Here is a 19,020-nt window from a genome sequence, read left to right as displayed (position 1 = left end):
CACTTCGTTTCCTACTAAATATTCAGATGTAGAAACAACAACAGTACCCTGAATCAGTCCAAAGAGCTGTATACAAAAGGTCACATTACCTACCCTCCCCAGTTTCTCATCCATTCCTTCCAACAGAAATCCCATCAGTTGAATCTAAGCATTCCTTCCTTTCATTGAACTGATGGGATGGTGACTTGGTTCTTAACATGCTGGGTAACAGAGTAATAAAAATTTGAATATCCACATACCCCTAAAATGCCCCAGTATACTCAAAAAAAGTACATATGGATTTCATTTCCCCCCTTCGAGCTAGGAAGACATCAGGTGATTAAGGATGATTAATTAAGAGTGATTAACCACCCTTAATCATCTTTCTCCTTGCAGCTGAGGTCAAGGTAGATAAATGAATTGGAGGTGGAAAATGGAAACAGTCTTTTTGAGAATTCACTCAAATTGTCTGGCTGTAAAAGCAAGAAAAATAGGGTAGACCACTGATAGGATATGGTGCCAAGACGTTTAAGAAGGAAAGCATTAGCATGTTTAGATGAGATAAAGAAATTTAAGAATACAAGGTTTATTCCACTATTGTGTAATGGTACACTGGGAATTCTGGCATTCAGTGGGTTCTAGAGTCAAAGAACAAATAAATAAACAACAAATAATAAATTAGCGCACATGTGTTTTCTATTTATCTGACATCAAAATATGTAGTCTAATAGAATTTGATTTGTGTTTTTACTTATTTTAAAATTGAAAGCAGTTCTAAAGCACTGGAATTTAATCATGAATTTGCATCAACATATTCCTTCACTAGAGCAACTGCAAAAAAAAAAAAAAAAAAAAGACCTAACCAGCATTAAAGCACTCTTAAATGATCTATAGATAGTTCATATAAGTCACTCTCCCGATAACACATCCTGCAAAAAATAAAAGTAAAAGGGTTGGGGGAGAAAGGAAGAAGGAAGGAAGAGAGGGAGTGTGGAAGAGAGGGGGGAAAGAAAGAAGGAGAGAATAGCTTTATGAAATTTTTTTAACCTGGTACTCTCATCCACAATAATTTCATTTATGCATACCATTTCCTAAAGCCAAGCAAACTAAAGACTGAAATACAAAGAGAAAGGGCAAAATACACTGTGGCAAAATTAGTGTGACAGAAGAGAACAAAGAAAGACTTGTGTACAAAGCATGAATTTTGGCTTTATGAATAAAAGTCTATTATGCTATATCAGAAAGAGCTGTGTGGTTCTATTCACGAGAGCTGAACTATGTTTACCTAAAAAGAAATGGTAAGTGGTGTTTTTCTAAATGTGAAGCCATGCGGAACCCTGCTTTGCAATACCAGGAAATCTGCAAGGGGAGTGCAGAGATCAATGTCATTATCCAGAAGGCATTACTGAAATAGATTTTAAATCCTTTGATGTAATTGCTTGCTGAGTTTGCCATTACAGCAGCTCTATCCTTTTGACTGATTGAGGGCCTTTAACTGCTCAAGTTTTACTGAGACTGCCAACATACTCATGTTGGAATCTTAACGTTAGACAGATGTTTGATGTTTAATTTAACTAATATGGCACACCATGAGTCAACAAAACACATTTTGTGTTAATGCCAAGAAAAAAGAAAAAAAAAAAAGGTGAGGGACAGAAATGCATGCAGAGTTAATCATTCTGTTTCAGCAGACAAGCCTTTGCTTTTAGACTTATTAACATGAATTCTGATTTGAAAACCCTATGGCATTTTTCTTGCCCCTTGAGAAAAGCAGTCTTGATTCCACTAGAGCATTTAGAACTGGAATTCAATGAATAAATTAACAGTGTATAAAATCTCCAAGTAAAGTATAAGGAACAATGAGTTGAATTTATTTTTTTCCCCTTTTAGGCAGTCCCTGTTTTTCATGATTCTTTGAATAATTTTTATTCTTTGCAATGCGTGTTTTTCTTTTTCTACAACTAAGACAAGCAGCCAATAATGCACTTGATTGCCTTGTCTTTAGATTTTTCTATCTTGCTGAAGAAAACTGATTTGACCAAAACCAGAATTTCATTCATGGTATTTTTAGTATTGATTGTGTCACATATATATATATATGTATATCACCTACTAGAAGTTATTTATTTTTTAAAAATATTTTTTATTGATTTTTTACAGAGAGAAAGGAAGAGGGATAGAGAGTTAGAAACATTGATTAGAGAGAAACATCGATCAGCTGCCTCCTGCACACCCCCCACTGGGGATGTGCCCACAACCAAGGTACATGCCCTTGACCAGAATCAAACCTGGGACCCTTCAGTCCACAGGTTGGCGTGCTATCCACTGAGCCAAACTGTTTAGGGTGATATTTATCTTTTTTTTAAAAAAATGTTGGTGATACATTCCGTTTAAGAAACAGGGCTAACACTATTAGCTTTTTCCAGTTTATATAATTTTCCTAAATTCATTTTTTGAGGTAAAAAAACACTATAGGTTATATTTTCAATGTGGTTTTTGCTAAAGCAATTCTCTACATGTCTTTGTCCTTTTTGTCTTAAGTTTTACAGTTAATAATAATAAGAGCATAGTGGTTGTAATGGTGGGGGTGATAGTAGAGGTTAAGTAATTGAAAGAAGAAAGCACTTGGAAACCATGCTAATGACACTGACAAGCATATAGTCTGATAGGACTCTTACTAGGGAGCTTACGCTTTCTCTCTCTCTCTCTCTCTACCATGTGAAGACACCATGAGAATACAGCCGTTTACAAGCCAGAAAGTGGATCTTCACCAGAACCTGACAGTGCCAACACCCTGAAGGTGGACTTCCAGCTTCCAGAACTGTGAGCAAGTAAGTTTATTTTGTTTAAGCTGTCCAGTATATGGTATTTTGTTATGATAGACTGAGCAGACTAATGCAGACTGTCACCTGGAAGGCCTGCTTACATATGGGCTATTCATGTGACTTGAACATCTCATAGCATGTTTCTGGGCTTCCCAAAGGAGCATCCCAAGACCAAGTGTTCTGAGAGGCTCTAGGGTGAAACTATAAGGATTTATAGGACCTGGTCACAGAAGCCCCATCCCAGACTCATGAAAGCAAGTGGGATTTAGACCCCCCCTAACAATGTAAGAAGCAGCATGTAGTTAGAGAAAAGAAATTGTTAACAGCCATCTTGAAAACTTCTTTATGACATTTGCTATTTGAGATGTGAGAATTCATTGTTCTTTCTTCCCTGGTCTTGGGTGATCTAATTCAAACACATATGAGTAACTGTTACCAGGTGATTCATGCTATGGCACCCTCATGAGATCAGGCAATGGTAAATTTGGTTAAGGGTTAAAAAGTCAGATTAGCAGACTTTTTAAATAAAGGATATGTCAAAAAAACTAATTTTAACATGAGTCATATTCATTATATAGGTCAAGTTTCAAGTCATTTTAGCTGTAATATTACCAATTAGCTCTAGTTTAAATTTAGTCAGGGGGCTAGAGGATGTCTCAGTGTCCCCTCAGTCTCTAATTTCATTTTTATCTTGGAACACTCTACATACTAATTCTAATAACAGCACTTAAAAAAACTAAACCAATAAACAACAACAAAAAAACTCTCTTCTCTTAAAAAAATGATCCATGTTACTATTTAATTGTTATTTTAAGATATAAATTATATTTTCTTTAATAGTTTTTTTTAAAAAGTATTAAACTATAGGTCTGCAAACTATCTCTCCCATTGTCAGCGGGATTATAGGAGGGTATGGCCACAAACTACATTTTATTTGCTAGAGGAAGGATCCTTTTTTTTTGGAAGGCTCATTTGTCTAGAATATTTTATGGTAAACAAACCTAGAGTCTATGGATAATGGTTTCCTGAAAAATGTTCTGTGCGCTCTGTAACTATCTGAGTATAAAATGGAGATGTCTCATGACTGAAAAGGCTCTCTTCTGTGTAAACAGTGTAGCCATGTGCATTACTTAGAGACATCACATGCTAACCTAAGCCAGAACATGTCTTTAAGGAGAGTCAGGAACTAGAATCTATATTGACAGTAAAGAATCTCACCCTTTTATAACTGCACCTCATAATTACTTATGTCCTAATATCAGGTAAGACCTTTGATTTATGTTAATTCCAACTTAACAAGCTGATCCTTTGCATTATATCAACAATTCTATTAACTACCATTTATTGACTGACAGGTTATTAATATATTCATTTGTTTAATTTGTTAAAAATGATGAAAACATTACTTAATAGCTGAAAAATGACAAAGAATTTATTAGTATATTAAGAGGAAGATAGACTGCTCAGGTATAGTCAACTTTGAGCAGACTGTTGGTTTCATACAGGATTTTAGGGAAGCATTAAGCACAAGAGTGGTTAAGATTTTAAAGGTTTCAGTGGGCTGAGAACCTATGTGGAAGCTGGTTGCTCAGTTGAAACACTTGTTTTTTTTTTTTTTTTAATTTCTTTATTGATTAAGGTGTCACATATTTGTCCTCATCCCCCCATTCCCATCCCCCCCTCCCCACGCATGCCCCAAACCCCTGTTGAACTTAACCGTTGGATAGGCTCATATGCATGCACACAAGTCCTTTGGTTGAACTCTCCCCCTCCCCCCACCCTCCCCTATCCTCCCTCTGAGGCCCGATAGTCCGATCGATGCCTCCTTGCTTCTGGTTCTGTTCTTGTTCCTCAGTCTATGTTGTTCATCATTTCCCCTAGATGAGCGAGATCTTATGTCACTAGATATATACTTATGAGAACTGAATGTGAGACGAGCAATAATAGTTATGCTGACAGGCAGATGGATCAGTCTGTAGTGAGTTTCTTTCTGGACCAACAGTTCTTTTGAGACCCAATTTCAATGTCCACCAGTTCCTTATCTGTACATGTCAGCACTGACCCCTCAGCTCTGGATGGTGGACAAATGGTGGTAATGGAGGTCCGACTCCCTCTGGTTTGGTCTCGGCGAACCCAGGGGCACGGCTTCACCCGGACTAAGGGGCACGTGGCCTCACCCGGATCCAGGGACACATGGTCTCACCCGGACCCAGGGACGCTTGGCCTCTCCCAGCCCCAGGGGCACGTGGCCTCACCTGGGCCTAGGTGCATGAGGCCTCACCCGGATCCAGGGACACATGGTCTCACCCGGACCCAGGGACACTTGGCCTCTCCCAGACCCAGGGGCATGTGGCCTCACCCGGGCGTAGGTGCACGAGGCCTCACCCGGATCCAGGGACACATGGTCTCACCCGGACCCAGGGACGCTTGGCCTCTCCCAGACCCAGGGGCACGTGGCCTCACCTGGGCGTAGGTGCATGAGGCCTCACCCGGATCCAGGGACACATGGTCTCGCCCGGACCCAGGGACGCTTGGCCTCTCCCAGACCCAGGGGCACATGGCCTCACCCGGGCTTAGGTGTACGAGGCCTCACCCGGATCCAGGGACACATGGTCTCGCCCGGACCCAGGGGTGCGTGGCCTCTCTCAGACCCAGGGGCACGTGGCCTCACCTAGATCCAGGGACACATGGTCTCACCCGGACCCAGGGACGCTTGGCCTCCCCCAGACCCAGGGGCACGTGTCCTCACCCGGGCCTAGGTGCATGAGGCCTCACCCGGATCCAGGGACAACACTTGTTGATTGGTTGCCATCAGAGGCATGTTTATTGCAGTGAGGCTATTGCTGATTGGCTGTCCTTCTAAAGTACAGCGCTCTCACACATTTGTTGGCTTTCACAGGTGTGTTTACGAAGGAGAACTGCTACTGATCAACTGAATAAATTAAAAATATGTCCAGTGGCTATTTATAAGTGCTACCACAGCTCCACAACAGAGTATGGGGCCATTTTTTAATTTCTCCAATAAAAAATGAAAGAAAAGAATGATAAGGAAGGGACAGAGGGAGGGGAGAAGGAGAAGGGAAGGGAAGGAGAGAGAGAGAGAGAGAGAGAGAGAGAGAGAGAGAGAGAGAGAGGAGATTTGGGATTCTGTATCATGTGTTTGCATATATAATCTTCTTTCTGAGACCTACACATTCTCCCACCAATACTGTACCAGGGGTTCAGTGGTATACCTTAAACCCTTAAGAGATGTGCCTCTAAATACTAAACAATGTGTAAGATATATATTTTATACAACTAAAGGTACACATTACCATATCAGGTCACTCCCACCATCCAAAGAACTCTGAGCTGAATATATGGAACACTGAATTGTATAAAGGAGTACAACTAGGGAAAGAGCTGAGGGACATAACTGAAATTCAACCTGCCACCAAAGAGGAAGCACGGAGTTTTACAAAAAACATAAGAGAACTTAGGCAAGTAAACAGTGGTCTCAAAACTTTTTAGTGCAGAAGTTTATTGAGTGTTTAGTGTGATAACCATAGATGCAAGTTAATTTCTTAAATAAATACCTTCTTACCTATGTCCTGGAAATTTCAGCTCCTTTTTAACCTAGGAATTGTTAATTTAGTCTAATCATCCTTCCCAGTTATTTCTGTCCACCAAGAAGACATTAGCTGCAGATATTCTTATCTTTTCCAAATCTTCCTTATCACTTTTTAGAGCAGTGATTTTCACCCTTTCTCATCTCATGGCACACATAAACTAATTACTGAAATTCTATGGCATACCAAATATATATATATTTTGCTGACCTGACAAAAAATAGGTATGATTTTGATTCATTCACAGAGGATGGCTATTGTGTTGGCTGTTGTCATTTTTTTTTTAATTTTTTTAAAATAATCTAAGGGAAAAGAAGTCAATGCCTCTGGCTAAAATAGTCATGCATATTTTAAATAGGTATTGCATGTTTTAAAAATTCTCGTGGCTCACCAGCATGTCTCTTGCAGTACAGAGTGTGCCATAGTACACCAGGTGAAAATTGCTGTTCTAGAGGTTCAAGTTGCTAGCTTCATGGATGTATATAGTAGTCCAGTTCCTATGAGGAGAAGTAGATAACTGATGAGGTTGTATGAATTCAAGTACCATCACAAATTCTAGTTATTCAAAATGTTTCTCAAAGGAAGAAATAAAGATGAAGATCCATTGCTGTGTACTGCTGCTGATTTCATCCTAAGGGGCTAGGAAAGAAATCCCTCTGCCATACTGATCCTTTGAAGGAGCATCTGTTTTTCTGAGATGTGAAAATGATCTAAGAGAAAAAGATCTGTATTTTATATCTTCTTTAGCCCACTGAGTTTCATAATAACAAAATGTTTTAATATTACCTGCTGTTATTTAATTTTATTCTCTCAAATTCATATATTTAAGTCCTAACCACCACCCAGTACCTCTGAATGTGACCTTATTTAGAAATACAGTACAGTTGCAGAGATAATAAGTTAAGGTGAGGTCATTAATGTGGGCCCTAATTCAATATGACTTATAAGAAGGGGAAATTTGGCCCTAGCCAGGTAGTTCAGTTGGTTAGGGCATCGTCCTAATAAAACCAAGGTTGTGGTTTCAATCTCCCATCAGGGCACACACAAGAAGCAACCAAAGAATGCATCAACAAATTGATGTTTCTCTCTGTCGCTCCTGCTCTTGCTCTCTCTCTCTCTCTCTTTCCTTCTCCCTCTCTCCTTTCCTTTCTCTCTAAAAATCATTTTAAAAATCTTAAAAGAGTATGCAGGGAATTTGGACACAGACAGATACACTCATAAGGAAAATGCCATGTGAAAATAAGGCAAGAATCAGAGTAATCCTATCTAATAATAGACAAATATGCAAATTGACCATACCTTCGACACACCCACAAGCCATGCCCACAAGCCACACCCACCATCCAATCAGAGCAAGTATGCAAATTAATCCAAACCAAGATGGCTACAGCCACAGAGAGCAAGGTTTCCTAGGTAACAGAGGAAGCCAAGCTTTCCACCTGCTCTTGCCAGGCCTAAGCCTCCACTCAAGCTACAAAGTTTTAATTATAGAAGGTAAGCAAATTCAAACAGAAATGGCGGCAGAATGGAGCTTGAGAGAGCAGGCCAGGGTTGCCGCCGGCAACAGGGGAAGCAAAGGTTTCCACACACCCTGGCTGGGCCCACCCGCTTAAGACAACAAAGTTTCAATTATAACCCCAACAGAAATGGCTGCCGGCCTCGGAGGGAGCCCCAGGCTTGGCTCTGCTCCAGACTACAAAGTTTCAATTGTAGAAGGAAAATAAATTCCAGATACCAGGGCCTCTGCTTGGGTTGCCAGGGTGCATGGCCAGCCTGCAAACCACCACAGGCCCCTCGCTCAGGTTGCCCCACACCCCAAGGGAACCTCCACCTGATCTGAGACACCCTTCAGAGCAAACCAGCTGGCCCCCATCCCTGTACCATGCCTCTATCCTATCTAATAAAAGAGTAATATGCAGATTGATCATCACTGCAACACACAATATAGCTACCCCCATGTGGTCAAAGATCCTGCCCCCATGTGGACACAAGATGGCCACCATAAGATGGCCAGCAGGAGAGGGCATTTGGGAGGCACCTGGCCTGCAAGGGAGGGCAGTTGAGAAGGACCAGGCCTGCAAGGGAGGGCAGTTGAGAGGGACCAGGCCTGCAAGGGAGGGCAGTTGAGAGGGACCAGGCCTGCAAGGGAGGGCAGTTGGAGGTGATCAACCCTGCAGGAGAGGGCAGTTAGGGGTGACCAGGCCGGCAGAGGAGGGAAGTTGGGGGCAAACAGGCTGGCAGCAGAGTGGTTAGGGGGTGATCAGGCTGGCAGGCAGAAGCGGTTAGGGACAATCAGGAAGGCAGGCAGGCAAGCAGTTGGGAGCCAGCAGTCCTGGATTGTGAAAGGGATGTCCGACTGCCTAAACGGGCAGTCGAACATCCCTCAAGGGGTTCCATATTGGAGAGGGTAGAGGCTGGGCTGAGGGACAACACCCCCTCCATGCACGAATTTCGTGCATTGGGCCTCTAGTGTTTTTATAAACCAAAGAATGCCAGTGATTGTCAACAAACCACTAGAAGCTAGCATTGAATAGATTCTTCCTCACAGCCCTCAGGAAAAAACAAAACAAACAAACAAACAACAACAACCCTGCTGACACCTTGATTTCAGAGTTATGACATCCAAAACTGAAACAGTGAATTTTAGTTATTTAACCCAGGTATTTTTGTTAAGGCAGCCCTAACAAATTGATAGAGAGCTAAGCCACTAGACAGACAGAATTCTTCCTCACAATGTTAAAGTATTATCTTCAATACCATTTTTTATCACTGTGCTGCATTTTTTTAAATCTTGATTCAGATTATTATAGATGTCCCTCTTCCCCCCATATCTTCCCTCCACCCAGTTCCCACCCCATCCTAAGCCCTCGCCACCCTACTGTCCACATCCATAGGTACTGCATGCATACATATAAGATCTTTGTCCAATCTCTTCCCCCACCCCTCAAGAATTGTCAGTCTGCTCTATTTACATGCCCCTGACTCTATTACATTCACCAGTTTATTCTGTTCATCAGATTTTTTATTCATTTGATTTTTAGATTCACTTGTTGATAGATATGTATTTGTTGTCATTTTGTTGTTCATAATTTTTTATCTACCTTTTTCTTCTTCTTCCTCTTCTTAAAGAATATCCTTCAGCATTTCATATAATACTGGTTTGATTGTGATGAACTCCTTTAGCTTTTTCTTGTCTGTGAAGCTCTTTATCTGACCTTCAATTCTAAATGATAGCTTTGCTGGGTAGAGTAATCTTGGTTGTAGTTTCTTACTATTCATCACTTTGAATATTTCTTGCCACTCCCTTCTGACCTGCAGAGTTTCTGTTGAGAAATCAGCTGACAGTCATATGGGTACTCCCTAGTGGGTAATTAACTGTTTTTCTCTTGCTGCTTATAATATTCTCTCTTTGTCTTTTGCCCTTGGCATTTTAATTATGATGTGTCTTGGTGTGGTCCTCTTTGGATTCCTCTTGTTTGGGGTTCTCTGTGCTTCCTGGACTTGGAAGAGAATAACATTTTTTAAAATGCTACAATAGAAGATTTAAATGTTGTGTTACTTAGGTGCCTTGCCAGAAGTCACAAAGCTAGAAAAGCAGTAAGGTTAGAATTTAAATCCATGTCTATCTGACTTCACATCTCCTATTCTCTCATTTACACTATTCTGCCTTCACTCTACTACCCTGCACCTTAGCTGTCAATGAGCTTTGATGAGCTGAAGCTTCCTATAAAACTGATTTCTCTTGGTTATTCAAGCTTCTTTAACTCCATATTTTGTGTCATTGATATTGAGTTGTTTTAGTATTTATTGTTTAATTATTAAAATGTTGCTTACCTATTAAATAACTACCTTCTTACCTCGATCCTTGGAAATTCCAAGTTCTCATCTTTCTAGAAATTAAGATATTCTCATCCTCCTCCTCACTTATTTCTGTCCATTAGGCAGAAATGAATGGCACACATTCTTTTACCTTCCAACTCTTCCTTTTCAGAGGTTCAGCTTTCTAGCTTCATGAATGTACGGTATACAGTATTGCAGGACCTGTGAGGAGAAGTAGATAAGGGATGAGGTCTGAATTAAGGGAACTAGCAACTAAAAATCTTCCTTTAACTACTTAATAATAATGAAATATCACTCTAGGTATTTCATTAAATTAATAATGCAATCACTCCTTCTAAACCAATGCCTAGGAATGGAAACAATTCAAATGATGGTAATTCATTTATACAATAACCAAATGAATTTCATCTTTTTTCATGTGAGCAATGTGTTTTCTATTGTTAAGCCCAGAAAGGCCAACCTTATTCCTGGTGGTCCATTGCAAAAGCAAATCCAAATTGATTCCACAAAGCTTGCTTGATAAAGTCTCATGTTCAAGCCCATAGATAGAAGGTTTGGTACACATCACCAAGTTTTTTTTGTTTTCATTTTCTTCTCTAAACTTGAACTCCAATTTTTTAAAGGAGAAATCACATGATATCTTTTCAATCAAACTTTCCATGCCAGTGCTTCATTGCATAATCAATTGGCTTTCAACCATAATTCAAATTATTGACTGTAGTCTGACAAAGATTTGATTTATAAGTATAGCATTCAATCTCCAAATATGGACACCATAATTTTCACTCTGTATGCATATCACAGTGTTCCAACAAGAGGGAGAATCTAGTTTCCCTCCCTTAACTCTTTACCGGCCTTACTGTTTTGCTCGGCCTGTATAATAAGGCAGAAGTGATGAGTTCTGGGAATCCTTTGCAGCTTCTGACTGGATTTACTAGAACACTCAGCTCAGGGACACTACCTCTAGAAACCCAGCTTCCTTGTACTGAAAAGCCAAGTTACATCAAAAGACCACATACCAACACAGGAATTCTAGTCAACAGCTCTAGCCAACAGCCATCACCAACTGCCTGCCATGGTCCCTCTCTGAGTGAGCTATCTTGGATGACCAGCCCAGTCAAGCCTTCATCTGACTGAAGCCATATGAGACACCAAGTGAGAACATCCAGCTGATGCCAGACAGCTCATAGTACTATGAGACGTAGTAGTATTGTTTTAAGCTCCTATGTTTTGGAATTGTTTATTACCCAGGAATGGATAATGAAACAATGAGGTTGTCTGTATGCCTAAGTACTATTCCTGAAAAATAGGGATTCCAGACATTATTTCTAGGTACCTAAAAGCAGAGAATTTTCACCAGTGTACTCTTTGTAGAATCCTGGCCCCTGTGATGGAAGAAAGAATCTGTCTGATCAACTGGCCCAAGAGGTAGAACTTTGAAAACTAGTTAATTTGTTAGAGAAATCATATTTTTAAATAAGCAATTAAGTATTGTTCTATTTAACAAATGCTTTATTTTTAACATCTATAGCTATTTATATCCAGTGTCATTTCCAATTATGGTCTTTGCACAGTGGGTAATCACCGCTTTATGGAATCAGAATTTGAATCTCTGCCAGACCACTTAGAGTCTGCATGAACTTGGAGATTAACCTTTAGCCTTGTTTTCTCATTTCTGAAATAAGTATGATGATGGCACATTACTCACAGAGTTTTAGTGAATCTTAACTGAGAGTATGTATGTAAAGCATGTAGCATGTTGCTTAGCACACGAAAATCATTAATTAATTGCTAGTTATTGTTAGTCTCCAGGGAAATTTCAGAAACATATAATAAAATACCTTTCAATAAATAAATACAAGATGTAAGAACAGGGTTCGCTATTGTCTACCTACGAGAATATTTGTTAATTGTCTCTGGGAGTTGGTAAATTTTTATTAGTTACTGAACGTGTGTGTGTGTGTGTGTGTGTGTGTGTGTGTGTGTGTGTGTGTTGTCAGAGAAAGGAAGATTGCTTCTTTGGTGTACAGAGTTTTATCAAAGTCTTTTTGTCAAACCATTACCCTAGCGTGTTCAGGTTCTTCAACCCTATTGACACTGAATAGAATTGATCATTGGCATTTGCATTCCAGTCACAATTAAGTATATGACTACTTGCACCTTGTTTTATTGAAATGGGGGTTTAAATCCAATTGTTTGCCAGGCTAAATAAATTTTCCAGATATCTTCTATGACTAAATTATTAGAGTAAAAAATGTTGACTAAATTTAACAGCCCCATTTTTAAATTTCACTGTCCAGAAAACATTTATTTTGTATTAGTATTAGAAGATATACTGTAATTCAAACATAATTAAAGAGACTTTTTCCTAAGTGAAAAAATATTTGTTTAAGAAATTCTAATGCTAGAAGACTTTGTATTATTTAAAGTGTGCCTTCCATTCGTATTTACAGTCATTGAAATTTTTAAAATTTGAATTAATACTATATAAATTGTTTACTTCCAGGTACATGATTTAAGCCAAGTCATAGTTTTTATCATTATTTTTCTCTCTCCATTTTAATTTATTTATAAGGACACTTTGTATTTGCTTTTATTTTTCCTTGCTCTGAACTGAGCAGAAGAAACAGTACTCTGGACAATGAGGAAGTCATACTTACAGAGATTGGACAATAGCAAATGTTAAGAAGGCTGTTACTGCAATAAACTCCTAACTGGTCTCTCTGCTTCCATTATTGGCTCATCAAACAATTCTCAACACAACAGTCAGCCGTGATCTTGTTAAAACAGAAGTGAGATCTTGCCACTAATATGACCCATCCAAATAGCTTTCCATCCCACTCAAAGTAGAAGCCAATGTTATCACAATGGCCTGAAGCCCTACTTAGCTGCTAACCACCTCCTACTTCATTACTTTTCTATTGTCATCTCTTACTATTGTTTTCCAGACTCACTCTACTACAACTACACTTGCCTTTTAGTTTTCCATTTAATTCAGACACACTGAATGTTCAGATACACTCTTACTTCACTGCCTTTGAAATTGCTGTTACCTCTGCCCCAAATGCTTTTCTTGGTTTACTCATTCACTTTCCTCATTTAATTACATTTATCACTTTTTTTATGAGATAAGCACTTTCTAGGAGTTGAGAATACAGTAGTGAATAAGACATTCAAAAATCACTGTCCTCGTGGAACTTACATTCTAATGGGGTCAGTAAACAAGATAAATATATATAAAGAGAAATAATTATAAGTACTAAGGAGAAAAAATAAGGGATGGAGAATAGGAAATATAGGAAATGAGAAAGACACAGAAAAATATTAGACAAGTGACTTAAAATGTTACAATTTCAACGAAACAATCTCTAACTATATTATTTAATATTACACTTCCGTTCCCCTCCACAAATACCTCTTCCCTGAATTATTTTTCTTTATATCAACTATTACTACCTAATATATTTTATATTTTAGTTATTTATTCTGTTTATTTTCTGACTCTAGTTACTAAAATATAACTTCTATATGGGGGGGGGGTGACTATTTTGTTTACTGATGTTTACCTACAATCTAGGACAATGCCCAGAACATGGTAGTCACTCAATAAATATAGCGTGTCCCCCCAAAATGTATACACACACTTTGACTAATTATAAAAGCAATGTTTATTAAAATAGATTTCATTTTAAAATTTGAGCTATCAGCTGTTAAAGTGTGTATACATTTTGGGGGGTCACCCTGTATTTGTTGATAGATGAAGAAAGTAAGAAAATCCCATACAATAAAAGCCTAATATGCTAAGTGTCCAGTTGTCCAGTCGGCCATTCAATCAATCAAAGCATAATATGCTAATGATATGCTAAGGCTGCTCAACCACTCGCTATGACTTTCACTGACCACCAAGAGGCAGACGTTCCGACCGGTAAGTTAGCTTGCTGCTGGGGTCCAGCCATGGACCCCTCCCATGGAATGTTATTCAGCAGTTAAAAACAAACAAACAAAAGAAACAAAACAAGGAAATCCTACCATTAGAAACAACAGGGATGGACTTGTAAGGCATTATACTAAGTGAAATAAGTCACAGACAAATGCTTTATGATCTCACTTATATGTGGAATCCAAAAAAAATATACAAAAAAACAACACATACACACACACAAAACAAAAAAAAAAGACCAAAAACAAAAAAGAGAAAAGAAAAGAGAGAGGCCAGGCTGTGGTTATCAGAGGCAGAGGAGAAGGAGGAGGCAGAATTGGAGAAAGGTGATCAGGAAAAAAAAGCAAAAAAAAAAAAAAAAAAAAAAACCCAGAAACTCAGAAACTTTCAGTCATAAGATAAATAAGTACTAGGGATATGTACAACATGACTGTACTGTGTTGTATGATACATAGGGAAGATGTTAAGAGAGTATATCCTAAGACTTCTCATCATACGGATATGTTTTTTCTTTTTCTTTCTTTTTAATGTGTCTATATGAGATGATGGATGTTAGCTAAACCTATTATGGTAATCAATTTACCATATTTATATAAACTAAACCACTGTGCTGTACCCCTTAAACTTATACAGTAAAATATGTCAAACTTTTTTTAATAAACTGGAAAAAAATCATGGTAGCATGAATTACAATAGTCAAGATTTAAAAATCATCTAAAAAGCCCAACTGGTCAAATTATCATTGTATATCTACATAGAGAATTCTTTGCAGTTATTAAAATCATGGTTTAAAAGATAAATTTTTTTAATTTATTGTTTAAGGTATTGCAAATATTAGTACATATGTCTCCTTTTTTATTCCCTATTGCCTTCCCTCCGGCCTCCCCTACCCCCTGTACTTGCCCTCATTCACCCCCTCCCCCAGTATCATGCATCTATTGGTTGTGCTTATATGCATGCATACAAATCCTTTCGTTGATCTCTTACCCACCCCCACCCCCAACCTTCCCCTACAGTTTGACAGTCTGTTCGATGAATTAGTGATTTTGTTAAAACCCTCTCTACATATTACAGGGGGAAAAGCAAAAGCAAATTAAAAATACAACATAGTCAGTATGGTCCCATCAGTACACAAACCTATATGTACAACTCTAAATGTTGTTTCCTTTGACTGATGGAATTGAGTAATTTTTATTTTCTCATTTTTTTTATTTTTTTGTATTTTCTAAAATTTTTGTTATGAATTTGTCTTGCTTTCAAAATCAGGGGAGTATGCTAATTTCATTTTGTGAAAGAAACTTATATATTTTGTTTTCTTTATGTTAACCCTAGTATCATCACATTTCTTTTTTTCTTTATTGATTAAGGTATTACATATGTGTCTTTATCCCCCCCATTGCCCCCATCCCACTCCTGTTCATGCCCTCACCCACCCTGGTGTCTGTGTCCATTGGTTATGTTTATATGCATGCATACAAGTCTTTGGTTGATCTCTCCCCCTTACCCCCACCTTCCCCTACCTTCCCTCTGAGGTTTGATGGTCTGATCAATCTTTTCTTTCTCTGGATCTGTTTTTGTTCATCAGTTTATGTTGTCCATTATATTCCACAAATGAGTGAGATCATGTGATATTTATCTTTCTCTGACTGACTTATTTCGCTTAGCATGAAGCTCTCCAGCTCCATCCATGCTGCTGAAAATGGTAGGAGTTCCTTCCTTTTTAGAGCAGTGTAGTATTCCATTGTGTAGATGTACCACTGTTTTTTAATCCACTCGTCTGCTGGTGGGCACTTAGGCTGTTTCCAAATCTTAGCTATTGTAAATTGTGCTGCTGTGAACATAGGTGTGCATATATCCTTTCTGATGGGTGTTTCTAGTTTCTTGGGATATATTCCCAGAAGTAGAATCACTGGGTCAAAAGGGAGTTCCATTTTTCATTTTTGAGGAAACTCCAAATTGTTCCCCACAGTGGCTGCACCAGTCTGCATTCCCACCAGCAGTGCATGAGGGTTCCTTTTTCTCCGCATCCTCACCAGCACTTGTCCTTTGATGATTTGTTGATGATAGCTATTCTGACAGGGGTGAGATGATACCTCATTGTCTTTTTTATTTGCATCTCTTGGATAATTAGTAACTTTGAGCATGTTTTCATATGTCTCTTGGCCTTCCTATGTCCTCTTTTGAAAAGTATCTATTTAGGTCTGTTGCCCATTTTTTGATGGGGTTGTTTATCTTCCTTTTGTTAAGTTGTATGAGTTCCCTATAAATTTTGGAGATTAAACCCTTATCGGAGATAACATTGGCAAATATGTGCTCCCATGCAGTGGGCTTTCTTGTTTTGTGGATGGTTTCTTTTGCTGTGCAAAAGCTTTTTATTTTGATATAGTCCTATTCGTTTATTTTCTCTTTAGTTACCATTGCCCTAAGAGCTGTATCAGTGAAGATAGTGCTTCGGCATATGTCTGAGATTTTGCTGCCTGTGGATTCCTCTAATATTTTTGTGGTTTCCTGTCTTACATTTAAGTCTTTTATCTATTTTGAGTTTATTTTTATGTATGGTGTAAGTTGGTGGTCCAATTTTATTTTTTTTGCATGTATCTGTCCAATTTTCCCAACACCATTTATTGAAGAGACTGTCTTGACTCCATTGTATGCTCTTGCCTCCTTTGTCAAATATTAATTGAGCATAGTGTTTTGGGTCGATTTCTGGGTTCTCAATTCTATTCCATTGGTCTATTTGTCTGTTCTTGTGCCAATACCAGACAGTTTAGAGAACAGTGGCTTTGTAATGCAGCTTGATATATAATATTGAGATCCCTCCTACTTTGTTCTTCTTCTTCAGAATTGCTGCAGCTATTCGGGATCTTTTTTTACTCCAGATGAATTTTTGGAGAGTTTGTTCTAGGTCTGTGAAATATGCCGTTGGTATTTTAATGGGGAGTGCATTGAATCTATAGATTGCTTTGGGTAGTATGGACATTTTAATGATGTCGATTCTACCAATCCATGAACACAGTATGCTCTTCCATCTGTTTATGTCTACCTCTATCTCTTTGTTCAAAGTCCCGTAGTTTTCTGAGTAGAGGTATTTACCTCCTTAGTTAAGTTTATTCCTAGGTATCTTAAAGTTTTTGGTGCAATGATAAATGAGATTTTTTAAATCTCTCTTTCTGTAAGTTTACTATTGGTGTATAAAAATGCCATAGATTTCTTGGAGTTAATTTTGTATCCAACTACATTGCCAAATTCATTTGCTAAGTCTAATAATATTTTGATCGAGTCTTTAGGGTTTTATGTGTACAGTATCTCATCACATTTCTTAGAAGCCTTTTATAGGCTGAAAGAAAATTTCAATTTTGTTTATTCTCAGATGTAAATCTAACTCATTTTAGTTCCTAAATTTGTAACATGTTCACTTGAGTGCCAGCAAAGATTAATGGGTAACTCTTTATCTATGGTTTTCGAGAATTGACTCATTTTAGAAGCAGAGTTGAGTCAACCATCCTTGCATTTTATGCCCTTCTTCTACCAAAAACATCTAACTTAAAAAAAAAAAAAACACTACTTAACTGTGCCTTTCTTCACAAATATTCTCCATCAAGAATATTTGACTGAAATTAGCTTCTTCTGCCCATTTATCAACTTCTATCTGACTTTACATTCAAAAGAAAGACTTTTGGTTAAAATGACTTGTCTATGAATCTCTTATGTAAATATCTGAGTTGATAGAGAACACAATAATCTATAAGATTTTAAATTATTATTTCAGTCCTTGCCAGTGTGGCCCAGTTGGTTGAGTGTCATCTCATTCAATTCCTGATCAGGGCACATACCCAGGTTGCAGGTTCGAGAGGCAACTGATTGATGTTTCTTCCTATCTATCTATCTATCTATCTATCTATCTATCTATCATCTATCTATCATCTATCTATCTATCTATCTATCTATCTATCTATCTATCATCTATCAAGCTAGCTAGCTAGCTAGCTAGCTATCGTCTATCTTTCCTTCCTCTCTAAAAAAATGATAAAACATATTTTAAAAATAAATAAGTTATTATTTCAACATCTCCCAATTTGTCTTAAATATAAAATACCACATCTAAATATTTAAAACTTGTTACTTGAATTTATATAATTAAATAAATTAAAACTGAGACAATCGTAAGAGATGCAAATAAAACTTCATTCTTTCATAATATAAAATATAATCATGATATCTTGAACCTAATAAGTTCTTATTGAATGGCTACTCTGTGCATATTATTAAATTCCCTACAAGAAGTATAATGAGATATTTAGGAAAATAGAATTTTCTTTTTTGTTGGTTAAATTTGTGTGATAGCCAAAATAGTGAAATGCTTGCTTCTAAGTTAAAGTGCAATAAATCTGTCTTCAAAAGTAAAGATAAATATTAACTAGCACAATAGTGCAATACGCAATTTTTCATATCCAGTGCTAATCATTTTTCAGGGTTGATCATCATTCCTCCAGCATTACAAGGGCCTGCAGATTATTACTAAGTTAATCTTGATGGAAAACTGATAAAATAAAAAGAAAAATTATTTTGTGTGATGTTATACTGGTAGTAGTTTATATAGTCACTCCTAATGTAATCACATTTTCATAGCCTCCTAAGTCCTAGAAGTAATCTGTGGTTTGCAATCCAAATAGATGAAAGTAATGAGTTGTGGCTTGGACCAATAAATAGAAAAAGAAATAAAAGAAGAATTGTTAGTATGTCACCATGATGAACTGATTACTATTAGTGGAAAGCCTGAATTAACTGTAAGGTGACCTTAGCAATATATCCATTTCCTTCTGGAACA

The 19,020-nt window shown here is 37.8% G+C and overlaps 1 long non-coding RNA gene across 1 annotated transcript in view; it reads left to right on the top strand.

The window, feature by feature from the left end:
- The window catches only part of LOC129149319 (uncharacterized), a 77,337-nt gene that overhangs the window by 40,520 nt on the left and 17,797 nt on the right, over positions 1-19,020 (top strand). The window contains exon 2 of the long non-coding RNA XR_008556235.1: positions 2,704-2,810. This is a non-coding gene — a long non-coding RNA (uncharacterized LOC129149319). The remainder of the gene's footprint in view (positions 1-2,703; positions 2,811-19,020) is intronic.

This window comes from Eptesicus fuscus, chromosome 6 (genome assembly GCF_027574615.1).
Source record: "Eptesicus fuscus isolate TK198812 chromosome 6, DD_ASM_mEF_20220401, whole genome shotgun sequence".
NCBI classification, from domain to species: domain Eukaryota; kingdom Metazoa; phylum Chordata; class Mammalia; order Chiroptera; family Vespertilionidae; genus Eptesicus; species Eptesicus fuscus.
Note: the sequence above shows the minus strand (reverse complement) of the source record. Positions and strands in the feature narration are given on the sequence as shown.